At 34.0% G+C, this 18,340-nt stretch overlaps 1 long non-coding RNA gene across 1 annotated transcript; it reads right to left on the reverse strand.

Annotated features, from left to right (window-relative positions):
• Positions 1–777: 777 nt before the first annotated feature.
• Positions 778–10,129, reverse strand: LOC131152276 (uncharacterized). The gene is made up of 3 exons (XR_009135913.1): positions 9,958–10,129; positions 8,739–8,787; positions 778–1,025 (listed from the first exon to the last, which is right to left on the reverse strand). It is a non-coding gene; the product is annotated as an uncharacterized LOC131152276 (long non-coding RNA).
• Positions 10,130–18,340: the final 8,211 nt, after the last annotated feature.

Below are 18,340 nucleotides of genomic sequence, written 5' to 3' on the forward strand. Positions count from 1 at the left end.
ACAAGTTCTTTTACCCACATTACACAATTGTCACTAGAACTAGTGTCAATAGATGTTCTAGCAGCAATTATATTCATTGCCAGTAATGGTCATATTAATCACAATGAAAAATACAAACATTACTATTGCTTTATAGGGACAATTATACTTGTTACTAAAAGGATCCTATAAGCCGCTCTATAAACCTTTTACTATCAATTTGAATCTCTTGTAATAATAATTTGAATCACCACTAAAAATCTCCACAAGATATCTTAGCGGCAATTAGAATTGCTGCTAAAGGTAGCAAAGTCAACGACTTGTTACAATCATATATGACTTTTCGTCACCACACAAAAAAAAAAAAATAATATATATATATATATATATATATATATATATGAAAATAATTGCTATTAATATGATTGTCAAATGATATTCGAAATAAATATCCACAAGCAAATGATTTTTATTGAAATTGATTGTAATAGCACAATAACCAATCATATTTAAGATTCAAAAAGTTATACAATTGTCTTGCAACACATTACTTTCAAAGAAGAAATACATAAAAAGACAAGTTTCTAGTCAAAGCATTTGTCTAATACATTCATAAGTTCAACAAAAAAGTCATTTCCAACTAATAAACTATAATTTCTTTTTGATCATTAAATCCAAGAATCACACGCTAAACCACCAATTGATCATAAGCTATGACCGAAAAAAGGGAAAAATGAAAACACGAGTAAAAATGAGACAAGTAGGAGAACAAGGAAGAAAGAAGCTAAGAAAATGAAGACAATGAATGCCAATTCAATTATTCCTTCAACCATGTATACATCTATTAATTTTTCCCTATTTATAAGTTTGAAATTCCAAAGTGATTAACTACTAACACCATAACAACATCAATTAGCTACAAATTGTCAATTACTAAATTCATAAATACAACAATTGGATTGAAGATAAGTGCTCAATCCAAATAACATGGTCTTGGCCAGCCCTTGCTTTAATGTCAAACACCCTTATCATATCTGCTCTTGGCTCTTAATACAACAATCGGACCAAATATAAGTGCTCAATTGTGCATTTGGAAGCAACTTAGAAGAAAGTGGAATTTAATAACTAGTTTTTCCTTCTTTCTTTCCTTTTTTTTTTTCAGTTTCATCATGAAAAATAAACAGGAAGTTGAGGCTCAGTAAAAAATTGATTAAACAAATAGCAACCAACATGAGTTTCAAAATGCAAGTTTTTTCTCAAGCATGTTAGCCTAGAAATCAAAAAACAAGTTGAAACTTAGTGCTTAAATCTTCACAATTTCAGTTCTTATAATCAACATATTGTTGACTAAGAAACCTGATTTCCTAGTTCCTGGAAGTGGTAAAAAGAGCATGGGATTATTGTAATCTTGAAGGACTTTTTGTAAGACATAAATAAATTGCCTCAAATAAAATTATGATTATATTTATTTAAGTAATATAAAAGGTTTTAAATTATGATTATATTTATTTACATGATATGAAAGGTTTTTAAATATAATAATGTTATAATAATATTGGTTTCCCAAATTTAAGAGTCTATTTACAATAATGACTTCTAATGACTTCTCGGAATTTGAGGAGTCATAATTATGATAAATTATGAATGTTAATTAATCACTTGATGGAAGTGATTAGTATATAAAGGTGGTTGGGGTTGGTCCTATCTCATCCTAGGAAACTTGTACTACTTTTCCATCAAATTAAAAAAAAAAAACACAAGGAAACGTAAGGTTGAGAGATAAAAACATAGCCCAAGGATATTCACTTGGAAGCATGGATCAAGATATGAGTTTGTTGTTTGTTGTATAAAATTATGAGTTTCAAAGATCCAATGATTAAATCATGTTTATGGTAAACTTACATATAGTATCAGAGCTTAGGTTTTAGAAACTCATGATTTTTTTATTATGATTAAAGGTTCATGTTTCGTTAAACTTTAGTCTATAAGTCAAGGCATTGGTTAATAAAATTTCACAATGCAGCACGTCTCCAAATTTATTTTATGTGCATTGTGTTTAATTCTGTTCTACCATGATACTTCTTAAAAAAAAAAAAAAAAAATTATGATGGCGCAAAATGTTTGATCTGATAGTAAATATATAAAATGTTAATACATGCTAATATGAGTCTATATAAGTATTTTAACATGTTAACGTTACTCACAATATTTTAACATTTTAATGTTATAAGGTATTTTGATTTTAATCACCAAAGTGATAAATCATTAAGTAAAGTACTTATATATTTAATGCTAGAATGATATTAAATTATTATAAGATATCAAGAATCACCCAAAGGTTGATTAATTGTTCTTATAATATAAGGATAATGTTTTGGTAATATTATTATTATTATTTTATCTATTTATCCAAAGAAAATAGATATTTATAATGAGTTACCAAAGTAATGTTAAAATTAAAAATTTAATTGGCATCATTTCAAAGCTCTTTACATTAGTGTTTTTCCCAAAGGAAAACATTAATATATTTATGTTTGTGATCTTATAAATGTTTCATTCAAAGCATTAAGTATGGTTAATTTTTGCAGTACCTGTACCTGGATCGTTACACTTGCATGCTTCATCTGTTCCAATGTTTAATGGATTAAATTTTGCTGATTGGAGTGAACAAGTTCAATTTCACCTCAGTGTATTGGATCTTAATTTAGCACTCTTAAGTGATCAGCCTGCTGGTATTACTGATTCTAGCAATGTTGAAGAAATAACCTATTACAATAATTGGGAAAGATCAAATAGGTTAAGTTTGATGTTTATGCAAATGAGTGTTGCAAATAACATCAAGATAACTATTCCCAAAACTGAAAGTGCTAAAGAGTTTTTAAAGTTTATGGGAGAGCGTTCCCAAACAGCAGATAAGTCTCTTGCTGGGACATTAATGGGTACGTTAACCACCATGAAGTTTGATGGTTCACGTACTATGCATGAGCATATTGTTGAAATGACAAATATTGCAGCAAAACTTAAGATTTTGGGAATTGACGTGAATGAAAATTTTCTTGTTCAGTTCATTTTGAACTCATTACCAACTGAGTATGAACCATTTCAAATGAACTATAACACCATGAAAGATAAATGAAATGTGCATGAGTTGCACAATATGCTAGTTCAAGAAGAAACATGACTGAACAATAAAGGAATTCAATCTATTCATTATGTGAAGAATCAAGAAGCTAAAAATAAAGCAAAGAAGCATGGAACGGGGAAAGGATCTTTAAAGGATAATGAATCCTCTTCTCATATCCAGAAGAAGGTATCAAGTAAGGACAAATGTCGTTTCTATGGAAAATCTGGACATTACCAGAAGTACTGCTTGAAACGGAAAGTTTGGTTCGGAAGGAAGGGTAAGCCTAGTGCTTATGTATGTTTCGAATCAAATTTAGCTTAAGTTCCTCATAATACTTGGTGGATTGATTCTAGATGTACAACTCATGTTTCTAATATGATGCAGGGATTTTCTTACAATCCATAACATAAACCCAAATGAGAAGTTTATCTTCATAGGGAACAAAATAAAAGTGTCAGTTGAAACTGTCGGGACTTATCGTTTAATCCTAGACACTGGTTATTGTTTGGATTTATATGAGACTTTTATGTTCCTAGTATTTCTAGGAATTTAGTTTCATTATCTAAATTGGATGTTTCTGGGTATACTTGTAATTTTAATAAAGGTTTTTTCAGCTTATTTAAGGATACTTGTATGGTTGGTTGTGGTATGCTTTGTGATGGATTATATAAGTTAAAACTTGATAATCATTATGCTGAAACACTTTTAACCTCGCATCATAGTATTGGCACTATACAAAGTTTAGTGAATGAACGATCTGCTTACTTGTGGCGTAAACGGTTAGGTCATATTTCCAAAGAAAGACTGGAAAGATTAGTAAAGAGTGAAATACTTCCAAATTTGGATTTCACTGACTTTGACATTTGTATAGATTGTATTAAAGGAAAGTAGACAAGGCACACAAAGAAAAGAGCCACAAGGAGCACTCAGCTTCTAGAAATTATACACACTGATATATGTGGACCCTTTGACGTAAATACCTTCAGTTATGATAAATATTTCATCACCTTTATCGATGATTTTTCACGTTACGGATATGTCTACTTGCTACATGATAAATCTCAAGCGGTAAACGCTTTAGAAATTTATGTAAATGAAGTTGAAAGGCAATTAGACAGAATGGTGAAGATTGTTAGATCTAATAGAGGAGGTGAATATTATGGGAAGTATAACGAAATTGGACAACTACCTAGTCCATTTGCTAAATTCCTTGAAAAATGTGGTATTTGTGCTCAATACACAATGCCAGGTACACCAGAATAGAATGGCGTATTAGAAATGCATAATAGGACTTTGATGGATATGGTTAGGAGCATGATAAGTAGAAAGTCTTTACCCAATTCATTGTGGATGTATGCTTTAAAAACAGCCATGAATGTATTAAACCGTGTTCCTAGTAAAGCAATTCCAAAGACACCATTTGAGCTTTGGACTGACAGGAAACCAAGTTTGCGACACCTGCATGTTTGGGGTTGTCAGGCAAAAATTAAAGTTTAAAATCCACAAGAAAATAAGTTGGATGCAAGAACAATCAGTGGTAATTTCATTGGTTATCCAGAAAAATCGAAAGGGTATATATTTTACGATCCTAATCATGCCACAAGAATAGTTGAAACTGGAAATGCTAGATTCATTGAGAATGATGAAACTAGTGGGAGTATGGTTCCATTAAATGTGGAAATTAAGGAAATTACAACTCCCACTATTCAAAGTAAACCTATTATAGAAAAACCACAAGAGGATGCGTTAAGGCGATCTCAAAGAGAAAAAAGAGATCTGCTATCTCGGATGATTATGTGGTTTATCTTCAAGAGTCAGATTTTGACTTAGGAATTGAATATGATCCAATTTTATTTTCACAGGCCATTGGTTGTGATAATTCTGATAAATGAATGATGCCATGAAAGAAGAGTTAAAGTCTATGGAACAAAATGAAGTCTGGGATCTTGTAAAATTGTCAGAAGGTTGCAAGAGAGTTGGATGTAAATATGTTTTTAAAACCAAACGAGACTCTCGTGGTAACCTTGAACGTTACAAGGCCAAACTTATTGCTAAAGGCTTTACTCAAAAAGATGGTATTGATTATAAAGAGACCTTTTCACCGGTCTCTAAGAAAGATTCTTTCATAATCATTATGGCTTTAGTAGCTCATTACGATTTAGAGTTATATCAAATGGATGTGAAAACTGTCTTTCTAAATGGGAATTTGGATGAAGATGTTTATATGGATCAACCATTGGGTTTTACAGAAAAGAAAATTTGGTGTGTAAACTTAAGAAGTCAATATACGGACTTAAACAAGCTTCCCGACAATGGTATCTTAAGTTTAATAATACCCTTGGTTCCCTTAGATTTAAAGAAAACATTGTTGATACAGTGTATATATCTGAAGATTAGTGGGAGTAAGTTTATGTTCCTAATTCTGTATTTTGATGACATTTTTCTTGCAACTAATGATCTTGGTCTATTACATGAGACTAAAGAATTTCTCTCTAAAAACTTTGAAATGAAAGATATGGGAGAGGCAAAGTATGTGATCGAAATAGAAATATTTCGAGATCGGTCCCAAGGACTGGTTGGTTTGTCTCAGAAAGGTTATATAAATAAAGTTTTAGAGAGATTTAACATAAAAAAATGCTTAGTATCACCCGTTCCAATTCAGAAAGGAGACAAGTTCAGTCTCATGGAATGTCCTAATAATGATCAGGAACGGAGGCAAATGAAAGATGTACCTTATGCATATGTTGTTGGGAGCTTGATGTACGCTCAAACGTGCACAAGGCCTGACATTAGCTTTGCAGTTTGAATACTCGAAAATATCAAAGTAATCCAGGAATGATTCACTGGAAGGCTGCAAAGAAAGTTCTAAGATACTTGCAAGGAACGAAAGATTACAAGCTTATGTATCAAAGGTCTGATCATCTTGAGGTGATTGGATATTTAGATTCTGATTTTGCTGGGTGTGTGGATACAAGAAAGTCCACATTTGACTATGTATACTTGCTAGCCGGAGGAGCAATTTCATGGAAGAGTGCGAAGTAATCAATAATTGTTGCATCCACTATGGAAGCTAAATTTGTAGCTTGCTTTGAGGCTACAGTTCAGGCTAATTAGTTGCGGAATTTCATTTCAAGACTTGGAATAGTCGACAGTATCACCAAGCTGCTAAAAATTTATTGTGAAAATTCCGCGGTTGTCTTCTTCTCTAAAAATGATAAGTATTCCAAGGGTGTTAAGCATATGGAATTGAAATACTTTGTTGTTAAAGAAGACGTACAGAAACAAAAAGTGTCAATTGAACATATTAGCACCAATTGTATGATAGCAGATCCTTTGACGAAAGGATTGCCGCCCAAAACATTTATTGGTCATGTTGAAAAGATGGGCATTATTGAATCTTAATGTATGTTGTTCAATTGATATTTGAGCTCGATAATGAAAATGTTTCTGTTATTTCTGTTTTCCATTTTGTATATATAATTGTTATGGAATAATGATAACAGGATTAAAGTTGGACCTAATGTATGTCTCTCAACTAAAAATCATTAAATGTAGTGAAACTTGTATTGTAATGCATGGAAGGAACTATGTTAATAAATATGATATGGAACCGTCATGACTCTTACAAGTTTACTACATATTAATGATAACTAATGTATGCGCATTATGATCAACTATGTTCAGTAATTTCACTTGAGCAAAGTGAGAGAATGTAAGACATAAATAAATTGCCTCAAATAAAATTATGATTATATTCATTTAAGAAATATGAAAGGTTTTAAATTATGATTATATTTATTTACATGATATGAAAGGTTTTTAAATATAATAATGTTATAATAATATTGGTTTCCCAAATATGAAGAGTCTATTTATAATAATGACTTCTCGGAATTTGAGGAGTCATAGTTATGAAAAGTTATGAATGTTAATTAATCACTTGATGGAAGTGGTTAGTATATAAAGGTAGTTGGGGATGGTCCTATCTCATCCTAAGAAGCTTGTGCTCCTTTTCCATCAAATTAAGAAAAGCACAAGGAAACGTAAGGTTGTGAGATAGAAACACAGCCTAAGGATATTCACTTGGAAGCATGGATCAAGGTATGAGTTTGTTGTTTGTTGTATAATATTATGAGTTTCGAAAATCCAATGATTAAATCATGTTTATGTTAAACTTACACTTTTATGCATAATTTTTTTCACAGCTAAAATCCATCAAGAGATATATCCAAAAAACCCGTCACTTCTCTACACACAAAACACAATAAAATTTTAGAGGATTCAGTAATTGTTAACTAAAATTTCATAATATACACACATATAGACACTCATATAAACAAAAAATCACTTGAAGATCAGCAAATACAGTCCCAGCACGGCAATAATATCATGATAAATTTTAGAGGACTCCCTTATTATTAACTAAAATTTCAAAATTATAATCACACACATTGACACTCATATAAGCAAAAGAAAAAAACTTAACCCTATGTTTGGAGAGGTCTTGGATTTGGATTTATATTGGATTTAGATAAGATGTAATATAAAATTGTACTAAAATTTATTCGAATCCATCCAAATTCAAATTCAATGTCCAAAACGCAACATAAAGATCATCCAATACAGCAATAACAACATCACCATAAATTCTTAGAGAACCCTTTGATTAGTAACTAGAATTTCAGAATACATAATCGCAAACACACACACACACACACTCATATAAACAAAAAATCACCAGAAGATCATTTGACGTAGCCCCAACATAGCAATAACAACATCACAATAATTTTTGGAGAACTGTCTGACTATTAACTAAAACTTTAGAACATGTAATTATACACACACACATTCTCACATAAGCAAAAAAAAAATCACTGGAAAATCAGAAGAAACAGTCCCAGCACTTTATAGAGAACATTCTAATTTGAAGTAACTAAAATTTCAGAAAACACTAGAGGCCCATCCATGCAATGCAGCGAGAAGGGAATTATTGGAATTTGAAAAAATAAAATAAAATAAAATAAAAGGAGATGCATTGAGCTTGGAAGAAGTTAGAATTTTCTTACAAAAAGAAAGGGAAATATTGTGCGGCATTAGTTGATGTTATGCTGGGAATAATCACAGGGGATTGCAATAGTGTTAAATTCCATTGATCATGCCAGTTAAAATAGTTGGAGAAAAGAGCCTTGTTGGATTTGGACTTCATGTTTGAAGCATGTGAGGGGGGAAAAATAGGCTTGAATATTATAGAAGAGCTTCTCCTTTGTAAGCTCCTATAAGCAGTAGTAAGGCGACTGCCTTACCCATTTAAGGCACTGAATAAATTCAGGATCTAAGGAAAAGAAATGCAAGTGTACGTGACCAACTTGGGAGATGAAATTTTTTAAAAAAAAATTACCAGGAACAGAAGTAGTGAAAAAGATTCAAGAGTGTGAACAGGGGGAATTCGAAACAAGATAATACTCTATTAACATGAATCAACAAAACAATGGAAAAAGCATAAAAATCCCTGGTTTCTGCATGGCCTTGCAGTACACAATTTTAACTTTGGAAAGAACAAAATGACAAGTTAAATAGGGAGAATATAAAATGCAGCAATCAAACAGAAGAGAATGAATGAAGAAGATTTTACCCGATTCCTTCCCAGTGAGCTGAGCAAAGAGAGATCCAAGAATCCATCCCTAAAATTTTTGTAGTTTAGTCAGAGATACGTGTTGTCATCCAGATTTAGCCAATCTAATAATTAAAAAAAACAAAAAAAACCAAGTTCCCAACGTAAAATCAGCATGTGGATCAATGTTCAGCTGCCCCAATCACTCAAGTTAGAGACTTCATCTATTCTAAATTTGTATTATTTAGTCAGATGTGCATGTCAATATCCACATTCACCTACCCTAAAATTGTTGTAGTTTAGTGAGAAATGCGTATACTCATCCAAATTCAATTAATCTAATCATAGAACCATGAAAAAACTGAGTTCCAACCTAAAATTAGCATGTGGGTCAATGTTTAGTAGCCCCAATTACTCAAGTATTTTCTGTGAAATTATTATAGTTAGACCATTTAAATCAGCAGTTCAAGTGGGGGGAAAATAATTGTTTTAGTTTCATTGATGGCTGAAAGATTATTAGAAAATTACATTTACTCAAAGGAATGAAATAAAACAGGTAAGAATGTTTTAATTGAGAAAGAACTATGCTTAAAAAAACACAAAACATAACAATGAAGATACACGTGCCATTTGACATGGATGGGGTACCTTGAATAAACAAATGAAACAGAAAAGAAAGCTTAAGGAAAAATGTTCTTGGATAGTAGTAAAGTGGTAACACTAGTACAGTAGAAGAGGTGGCACGTAAAATAGCATTCAAGAGCCCAAAACCAATGGAAAATAAGGGGAAGGGGTTGACGAAGTACCTGGGAACAGTCACGAATCAAACAAGGACATCAAGGGAGGAAACAATTTTTGCTTTGAAATGAGTAAACATAGATTAACCATGGATCAATAAATTGCAGCAATATTTGGATACACGCAATAGCACTCCACCCCCAATTATAGTTCATGAGAGAGAGGCCACACAAACAATTTGGAGGAAATTCCATAGGTTTAGACCACCAATTGTTTCTCAACAATTCCGATAATTTGTGACAGAGTGCGTGTGAAATGGGAGCAAAACACGGATTCTGACTTCGTGTTTTGATCACCATACCTAGAGAGAAATTATATGGCCTAGAGAGAGAAAAATGAAGACAGAGGAAGACATAGTGTTTTCATCCTTTAATTCCTTTAAACTAAATCCCTAGAAATTATCAAAGTAACTAAAATTCTACTATTAAGGGGAAGAGATTACTAGAAATAAGGCAAGAGGAGCGTGGGCTTTGATGGCAAGAGCAGCGTCGGCGCCACCCGGAGGAGCAGCAGTGGTGTCACCGACTGGAGCAGCAATGGCGTCATCTGAAGGGCAGAGTCAGGACCGTTTTTCATTTAGAGGGGTTTTGCGCGAGGAGAAATAGAGTTAGGGCACTTGTCTTTTATTTTGAGAGGGAAACTAAAAGGGGTCGACAATCTCCAAAGAAATAAAAATAACAAGTTTTAGTGGCGATTTCTAATGGCAATTCAAAATTATCGCCCCTAAAGGATAACTTAATGGCGAAAATTGTTTTTTTGGGCATCATAGACATGGTTTAAGATGTTATTTACCGGGCAATCATACAATTGCTACCAAAAATCATTTTTTTTGTAATGTGCATTCTCCTTTGCATGATTAAACTTTTAATATTTAATTGGTAATGCATATTAAATCATGAAATTAGGTGTTCTAACTGCACCAAAGAACAATGTAGGTTAGTGGTTACTCCAAAAATAAATCAAGAAAACCATCATGCCTAAAATTTGTCATTCGTGTTGAGATAGCTCAAGGTGTGTCCTTCAATTAGGAGGTTGACTTTCTGGGACGTTACAACAGTTTGACAATTCTACTACGAACTTAGAAAGTCAGTTCAAAGATTAGCTTATGACTTCCTCTTAAATTTAATTGATCAAGACTCATCGATTCCTTTCTATGATTATTCTATTGTGTGAACAAACAACTGCACATTATGCTTTTATGGTTGCTTATTGTGTCATGGTGTGTGAATGAACAACTACATTCTATGTGGTTATGATTGTTTATTGTGTCATGATATGTGAATAAAAAATTGCATATTATGTGTTTAATTGCTATGAATAGAAGGTTTTGGGTTTATCTAAGCCTTTTCTTATACGCATGCCATGAGCTCTCCACCCAAGTTGTACCCTTTTTAGGATTAGTTTGAAATGAAGTAGTGTTAGTCTTTAAGAGACATGAGTCTCGTGATGGGCGCATGAAGCATTTCATAGTATGTACTTTGTCCATTCAATGTCTGTAATGGGCAAGGGTAAGGGTTCTGTTGGCTGTGTGGTTATGTAGAATCAAACTAGGAGCCCTATCATTTAGAATTAAAGCTTAACTTCATGTATTAAGCCTTAGAAATCCCAACTCTAGCATAAAGCCTCAGAGTTTTGTTTCTGCCATGCTTAGGGACCCACCATTTCAAGACAGAGGCTTCTTCCTTCTCTATGTGAATATTAAATTACATAATTCCTTATTTTGTGATTGTGTTCAAAAAGTTGTTTGTGTGTGATTAGATGATTTGTTTCTCTCATTTTAGTAGAGTTAGGATCTAGGTAGGCCATTCAATGAAGATTAGGGGCATTATGCATCCTATCTCATTTACTTCCAAGCCAATACCCAATTAGTGAATATTATTATCATTTCTCAATTTGTTAGCATTCGTTTAAGTTTCTATCTATTCATGGTCATTACGAACACTTATCTCTATGTTTAGTTTATGAGCATGCAATCAACTACACTCAAATTGTGAACATTTGTCTCCCATATTCATCCATTTTTCATTTGTTTGTCCATTCTCTATTTAAACAGTCATTTAGGATCAAACCATAAGTATATTTTTCATGACTATTTATTCGTTATTTTTTCCAAGTCTTGTTCAACTAATGATTATTCATGGATTGATACTCCATCCTTGTATAAACAAACTCTTGTTGATGTGTCTTTTTTTTGAGTCTTTGAGTGAAGTCTTGATTGCTACATAGTGTTCAAATACGACTAATAATACTTCAAATTCTTAATTTTGTGTTTTTAATATATTTTGATCCTTGAAACTTGTTGTTTTGGAGCAAAAGCCCCATTCATCTGAAATACTTTCTCTATGTATTGTCTGGCTTGTCTAATAGATCATGTAAGTGTTGTTGTTCCCAAGTAGATACTTGGTTACACCTATATGTTCAATAGTATAGCATTTCAAAATCCTCATATACATTATGGAATCTTTGCATCCATTAAACACTACAAAAAATAAGGTTATTAGTGACGATTTCAAATTAGCCGCCAAATCTACAGTGACTAATATTTATTAGTGACAAATTCTAAAATCGTCACTAATAATGGAGTATTAGTGACGATTTTATTCCGTCACTATAAATTTTACATTTTCTCGGCTCAAAATCGTCACTATTCCAAACTATCACTAATACGGCCACTATTAGCGACAGTTTGAAAATCGTCACTAACGCTTATTGGTGGTGCTATTAGTAATGGTTTGAAAATTGTCACTACTACTATATAGGGATACTATTAGTGACGGTATGAAAACTGTCACTAATACTTTAAAATAAATAAATAAAATTTAATTTCATTCATTAGTTCCTATAAAAATACATACTGTCACTAATACTTTAAAATGAATAAATAAAATTTAATTTCATTCATTAGTTCCTATAAAAATCTGTAATTACATTTTAACATAGATAATATTAAACCAAAATTACTAAAAAGCTCATAAATTATTCAAAATTCAAATACAAATACAAATTAAAATTAAAATCAAAATACAAAAATTCATTATATTCAGATAACAAAAAATACAGAAAAAGTTAAAAGTTGCATCTGACTATAGTGTCTGGTATCGTCCGAAGGTTGTGATAGTCGCAAGTCCTACAAAGTAATAATTAAATAAAAAATTAGTATACGGTTTTTTAACATATATGTATACATACTATAAGTATAAATGATTTGACGGCAAAATGATCGGACATTCGAACATAGTTGATTACGCGCTTAAACTGCGTAATTAGGTGTTTTAATTTATGCATCAAGACTTATATTTTTAATTAAATACCTAATTACTCTCAATATTTTAACACTGTGTCCTATTTATAATATTTTAGTTTTATTAAGCAATTTATGAATTTTTGGTATTTTTTTATCGCAGGGCAATTATTGGGAGCTAAAATCGGCACCGCTTCGTAATTCACACATAATTTTTTTGTCCAAGTTTTGATCGAGACAATTTGAAATTCTGGAGAAATATGAGAAGATTATCTACAACTTTTGTGTTTTAAGTTTTGAGCGATACGGGCTCCAGGATGGTCAAAAGTGGGCTTGATTGCCAGGAAACAAAAAAGAAGAAAAGAAGAAACAAGAAAAAAGAAAAAAAATTAATAAATTACCTGATTTGACCCAGCCATGCAGTTGGGTCTGGACTCTCCTCCGTGCGCTGGCGTAGGGCTAGCCCTCCCCCTTTCATTTTTCTTTTCCATTCTGCTTCTCACCCGCACCCTCATTCTTCATTCTCTTCTCTCTTCTCCTTTCCCTCCCTCTCGATCCCTTTGCCTTTTCTTTTCTCCTTCGGATCTCCCCCCTCCTCTTCCCTTCTCTTCTCCCTCCCTTTTGAGCTCTTCCTTCCTTTCTTTCTCCCTTCCCTCTTCCTTCTCCCTTCCCATGCTTGCTGGCGTTGCCATAGCCGCCGCTAGTGCCACCACTACCGAGCTGCTACTTCTTTTTCTTCTTCGTGTTGCTGCCTGCAGAAGAAGAACTTGTTGTCCCTTCTCTCCTATGTTTCTCTAACTTTCTTCTCCCTCTCCCTCTCGATCTCCCTTTCCTCTTCTCTTCTTCCTCTTTCCCTCTCTCCTTTCTCCTTGCTGCTGTCTTGCCATACCCGAAGCTGCTGCTGGAGACTACAATTGATGTTATTGTTGGAGACCACGGGTGCTACTGCTGCCACAAGGACCCGAGAGCTCCTGTTGTTCCCATGCTACAGCTGGACCCGAGAGCTCCTGTTGCCCCTCTCCTCTTGCTGTGTTGTTGTTGCCACGCCCAATCCCTGCTTCAGCATATATGCCCAGCTTTGTTTTCTCTCTCTCTCTCTCTCTCTCTCTCTCTCTCTCTCTCTCTCTCTCTCTCTCTCTCTCTCTCTCTCTCTCTCTCTCTTTTTCTTTCTTCCTCTTTCCTTTAGTTTTGTTTTGTTCTTAATTTTTAGATAACTGAATACTTGTCATATTTTTTTAGCAGAATTTAATTAAAATTTCCACTCTTTTTTTTTTATCTTGTTTGGGTATTTTTAATAAAGTTAATCTCTTTTCCTTTTCTTCGTATTTATTTTAGTGTTTGGTTGAGTGATTATGTTTAAGTTCGTGTTGATCTCCTAAATATTAAAAAAAAAATTATATTTTCTTAGGATTTGGATTGGTTGTCTTGTTAAAAATTGAATTTCTGTTGAGTTCGATTTAATTTAAGTTTAGTTTAATTGAAGTCCATTTTTTTCCCGTGCTTAATTATTGTTTAGTGGTTAAAGTTCTAATTTTGGATTTGAGTTCTTGATTGCGTTAAAAAATTTGGTGTTTATTGAATTTGTATTTTAATGAGTTTATTTTAATTGTGTGCTTAATTTACATGTTAAAGTTATCGTTTGTAATCTCTTTCCGAAGTTCAACGCGTGTTTCGATTCTTGCTTAGCTACTAAACATAGGATTTCTATTTCTCATGGTTAAAATTAGTTCGTGTTAGGTTTTAAACTTTAAATTGCACGTTACTTTAATTCGTTAATGAAAATCTCAAACAAATCAGAAAACCTGAATCTGAACTGTGTTAAATGATTTTTATTCTCAATTGGAACTACGTAAAATTTGAGATTAAATTGCATTCCCTAAGGAGACGATCTGGCCTTTGGGCTAAATATTACACGACATAACTCCTATACTTGGATAGCTTCCGAGTTGCTTATTTTTCGAGTGAGTCAATAGTTTAAAAAAAAAAAGATATAATTTCAAATAGTTATGTTTAATTAGTCAAAATTCACCCCACTTAGTTTGGACCTCGTATGCTTTATTTGGACGCCTAAGTGCCAAAAACCACTAAGTTTGTTAAGTTTATTTGTATTCTAACTTTACTTCTAAGTGGGCAAAAAGCTTCTCGGGGAGAAATTTTTTGGCACTGTCAGCTCTGGCATGTCCAGCTTAATATGACAAACTTGTCAAGACTAACCCCACTCAATTTGGACCTTGTATGCCCGAATTGGACACCTAAGCACTTAAAATGAACTAAGTTTACTAACTTCACCTCTAAGAGTATAATTTTCAACTAGGAAAGAGTTTTTAGGCACCGTCAGCTCCGGCACGTCAAGGTTTTGGTCATAGACGTATCGGAACTAACCTCACTCAGTTTGGACCTCGTATGTTCGACTTGGGCACCTTAGTGCTAAAATCCACTAAGATTGCTAAGTTTGCTTATATTTTACTCTACTTCTAAGTGCGCAAAAAACTCCCGGGGAGGCTTTTTTGGGCACCGTCAGCTTTGGTACGTCTAGCTCAATGTGGCGGACTTGTCAGGACTGACCCCATTCAGTTTGAATCTTGTATGCCCAAATTGGACACCTAAGTGCTTAAAATGAGTTAAGTTTACTAAGTTCGCCTCCAAGCGCATAATTTTCAATCGTGTAGGAGTTTTTTAACACCGTCAGCTCTGGAACGTCAAAATCAATGTCACAGATGTGTTAACCCCACTTGGTTTGGATCTCATATGCCTGACTTGGACACTTGAGTGCTAAAATCCACTAAGTTTGCTAAGTTTGCTTGTATTCTTACTTTACTTCTAAGTGCATAAAAAACTCTCGGGGAGAAATTTTTGGGCATTGCCAACTCTGGAACGTCCAGATCAATATGATGGACTTATCTGGACTAGAACCACTTGGTTTGGACCACGTATGCTTGAATTGAACACCTGAGTACTTAAAATCAACTAAGTTTACTAAGTTCGCCTCTAAGCACATAATTTTGAATTGGGAAGGATTTTTTTAGCACCATAAGCTCCGGCATGTCAAAATCAACACACGGATATGTCGGGACTAACCCCACTCGATTTGGACCTCGTATGCCCGACTTGGACACCTGAGTGTTAAAATCCACTAAGTTTGCTTGTATTCTTACTTTACTTCTAAGTGCGCAAAAAGTTCCTGAGGAGGATTTTTCAGGCACCGTCAGCTCCAACATATCCCACTCAATGTAATGGACTTGTCGGGACTAATCCCACTCAGTTTGGACATCATATGCCCGAATTGAACACCTAAGTGCTTAAAATCAACTAAGTTTACTAAGTTAGCCTCTAAGCGCATACTTTTCAATCGAGGAGGAATTTTTGGGCACCATCAGCTCTGGCACGTCGAGCTCAATGTCACAACCATTTTAGGACTGAGCCCACTTGGTTTGGATCTCGTATGATCAACTTGGACACCTAAGTGCTAAAATCCACTAAGTTTACTAAGTTTGATTGTATTCTTTCTTTTCTTCTAAGGGTGCAAAAAGCTCTCGGGGATGAGTTTTAGGGCACCATTAGTTCTAGCACGTCCGAGTCAATGTGACGGACGTGTTAGTACTAATCCCACTCAGTTTGAATCTCGTATGCCCGAATTGGTTATCTGAGTGCTTAAAATAAACTAAGTTTACTAAGTTCACCTATAAGCGCATAATTTTCAATCGAGAAGGAATTTTTGGGCGCTATCAGCTCCGGCACGTCAATCTCAATGTCACAAATGTGTCATGTAATGCCCCAACCTGAGTCTGTCAGGAAGCACTGCGTCTCTCCTCCTCCACCTGGACCAGACAATAGAGGGCGAGCCTTATCAGACTAATAACTGGCCCCACAAACCAACACATGTCCTTTTCAGAGTGTTTTATCTTCACTCACATACTTCTTGAAAAAACTTCCTAGAAGGTCACCAATCCCAAGATTACTCCAAGCCAAGAACGCTTAACCGTGGAGTTCTTATGGGAAGACTCTCAAAAAGAAAGGTGCACCTTGTTGATATGAGTAGTAACATCTAATCCTTTTAAGCCTTTCTTCCACGTGGTATCACATTCTCCCTCACTTACAGAACGCAACGTCCTCGTTGCGAACCCACATTTCCAAACCCAAGCGATGTGAATTTCATCACACTTCCATCTGGATAATTGCTCTGATACCATTTTGTAACACCCCAACCTAGGTCTGTCAGGGAGCACTGTGTCTCTCCTCCTCCACCTGGACTAGACAACATAGGGGCGGGCCTTATCGGACTAATGACTAGCCCCATAAACCAACACGTGTCCTTTTTAGTGTGTTTTGTCCTCACTCACACATTTCATGAGAAAATTTCTCAGAAGGTCGCCCATCCCAAGATTAGTCCAAGTCATGCATGCTTAATCATGAAATTCTTATGTGAAGGCTCTCGAAAAGAAAGACACTCCTTATTGATATGGGTAGTAACATCTAATCCTTTTAAACCTTTCTTCCATGGGGTATCACATGTCAGGACTAACCCCACTCAATTTGGATCTCATATGCCCGACTTGGACACCTGAGTGCTAAAATCTACTAAGTTTGCTATGTTTTTTTATATTCTAACTTTGCTTCTAAGTGTGCAAAAAGCTCCCGAGGAGGAGTTTTTAGACACCATTAGATCCAGCACATCTAGGTTAATGTGACGGATGTCTCAAGACTGATCCCACTCATTTTGGACCTCGTATGCCCAATTTGGACGCTTGAGTACTTAAAATGAACTAAGTTTACTAAATTCGCCCATAAGTACATTATTTTCAATTGGGGAGAAGTTTGACTATGAATTTTGGGTTAATTTGTTCTTCTCTCTCCTAGTATTGTGTGTCAACTCATATCTATGAATAGAATTGGAATTTGGTTTTTCTGAAAACTTTCAGTCATACTAATTCCACATTTAGAAGGTACTAAGTCAGAAGTTTTGAGTCTCTTATCTTAGATAGTTTAGTATTTTTGATGTTTTACAATTCTCTTTATCTTAGTTGTGGAGTGTACATTCTTGTGTGAAGATGGTTTGTCATTCTTGATTTATGTTTGACCTATCGAAGTTTCTTTATTGGGCCAAAGAAGAGTGAGAGGAAGGCCTTGTCTAACAAAATTGAAAAATACCATTCATGTCGTTTGTTCATAAGAATACAATTCTAAAATAAATCAAAATGAAAGCATTAAAAAAAAAGACTCAAGTTAGAATCATAGAGCACATACTTAATCTGCTCTGGTGATCGTCAAGAAGAATAAAAATGCATGTCAATGGTAATGACACAGTACAAACCACAGAAGGGTCCTAGGGAAATACAATGTCTCTAGGCCATGGTCCAAAAGTTGGGACTTTGACAATTACTAGTATTGCAAACATTTGCACTCTCCAATCTTCTACACAAATTCATCCAACATTAAACTATTTCCTAAATATAACAATGGAGAAGATTAAAACCATCCTACTTACTTGTGGAATAGATTCAAAACAATGTGGTGGTTTGAATCTAAACCACAAGTAAGTAGGGTCATTTTAATCTTCTTCATTGTTATATTTAGGAAAGAGTTT

The sequence above is a fragment of the Malania oleifera genome, chromosome 1, assembly GCF_029873635.1.
Source record: "Malania oleifera isolate guangnan ecotype guangnan chromosome 1, ASM2987363v1, whole genome shotgun sequence".
Taxonomy (NCBI): domain Eukaryota; kingdom Viridiplantae; phylum Streptophyta; class Magnoliopsida; order Santalales; family Ximeniaceae; genus Malania; species Malania oleifera.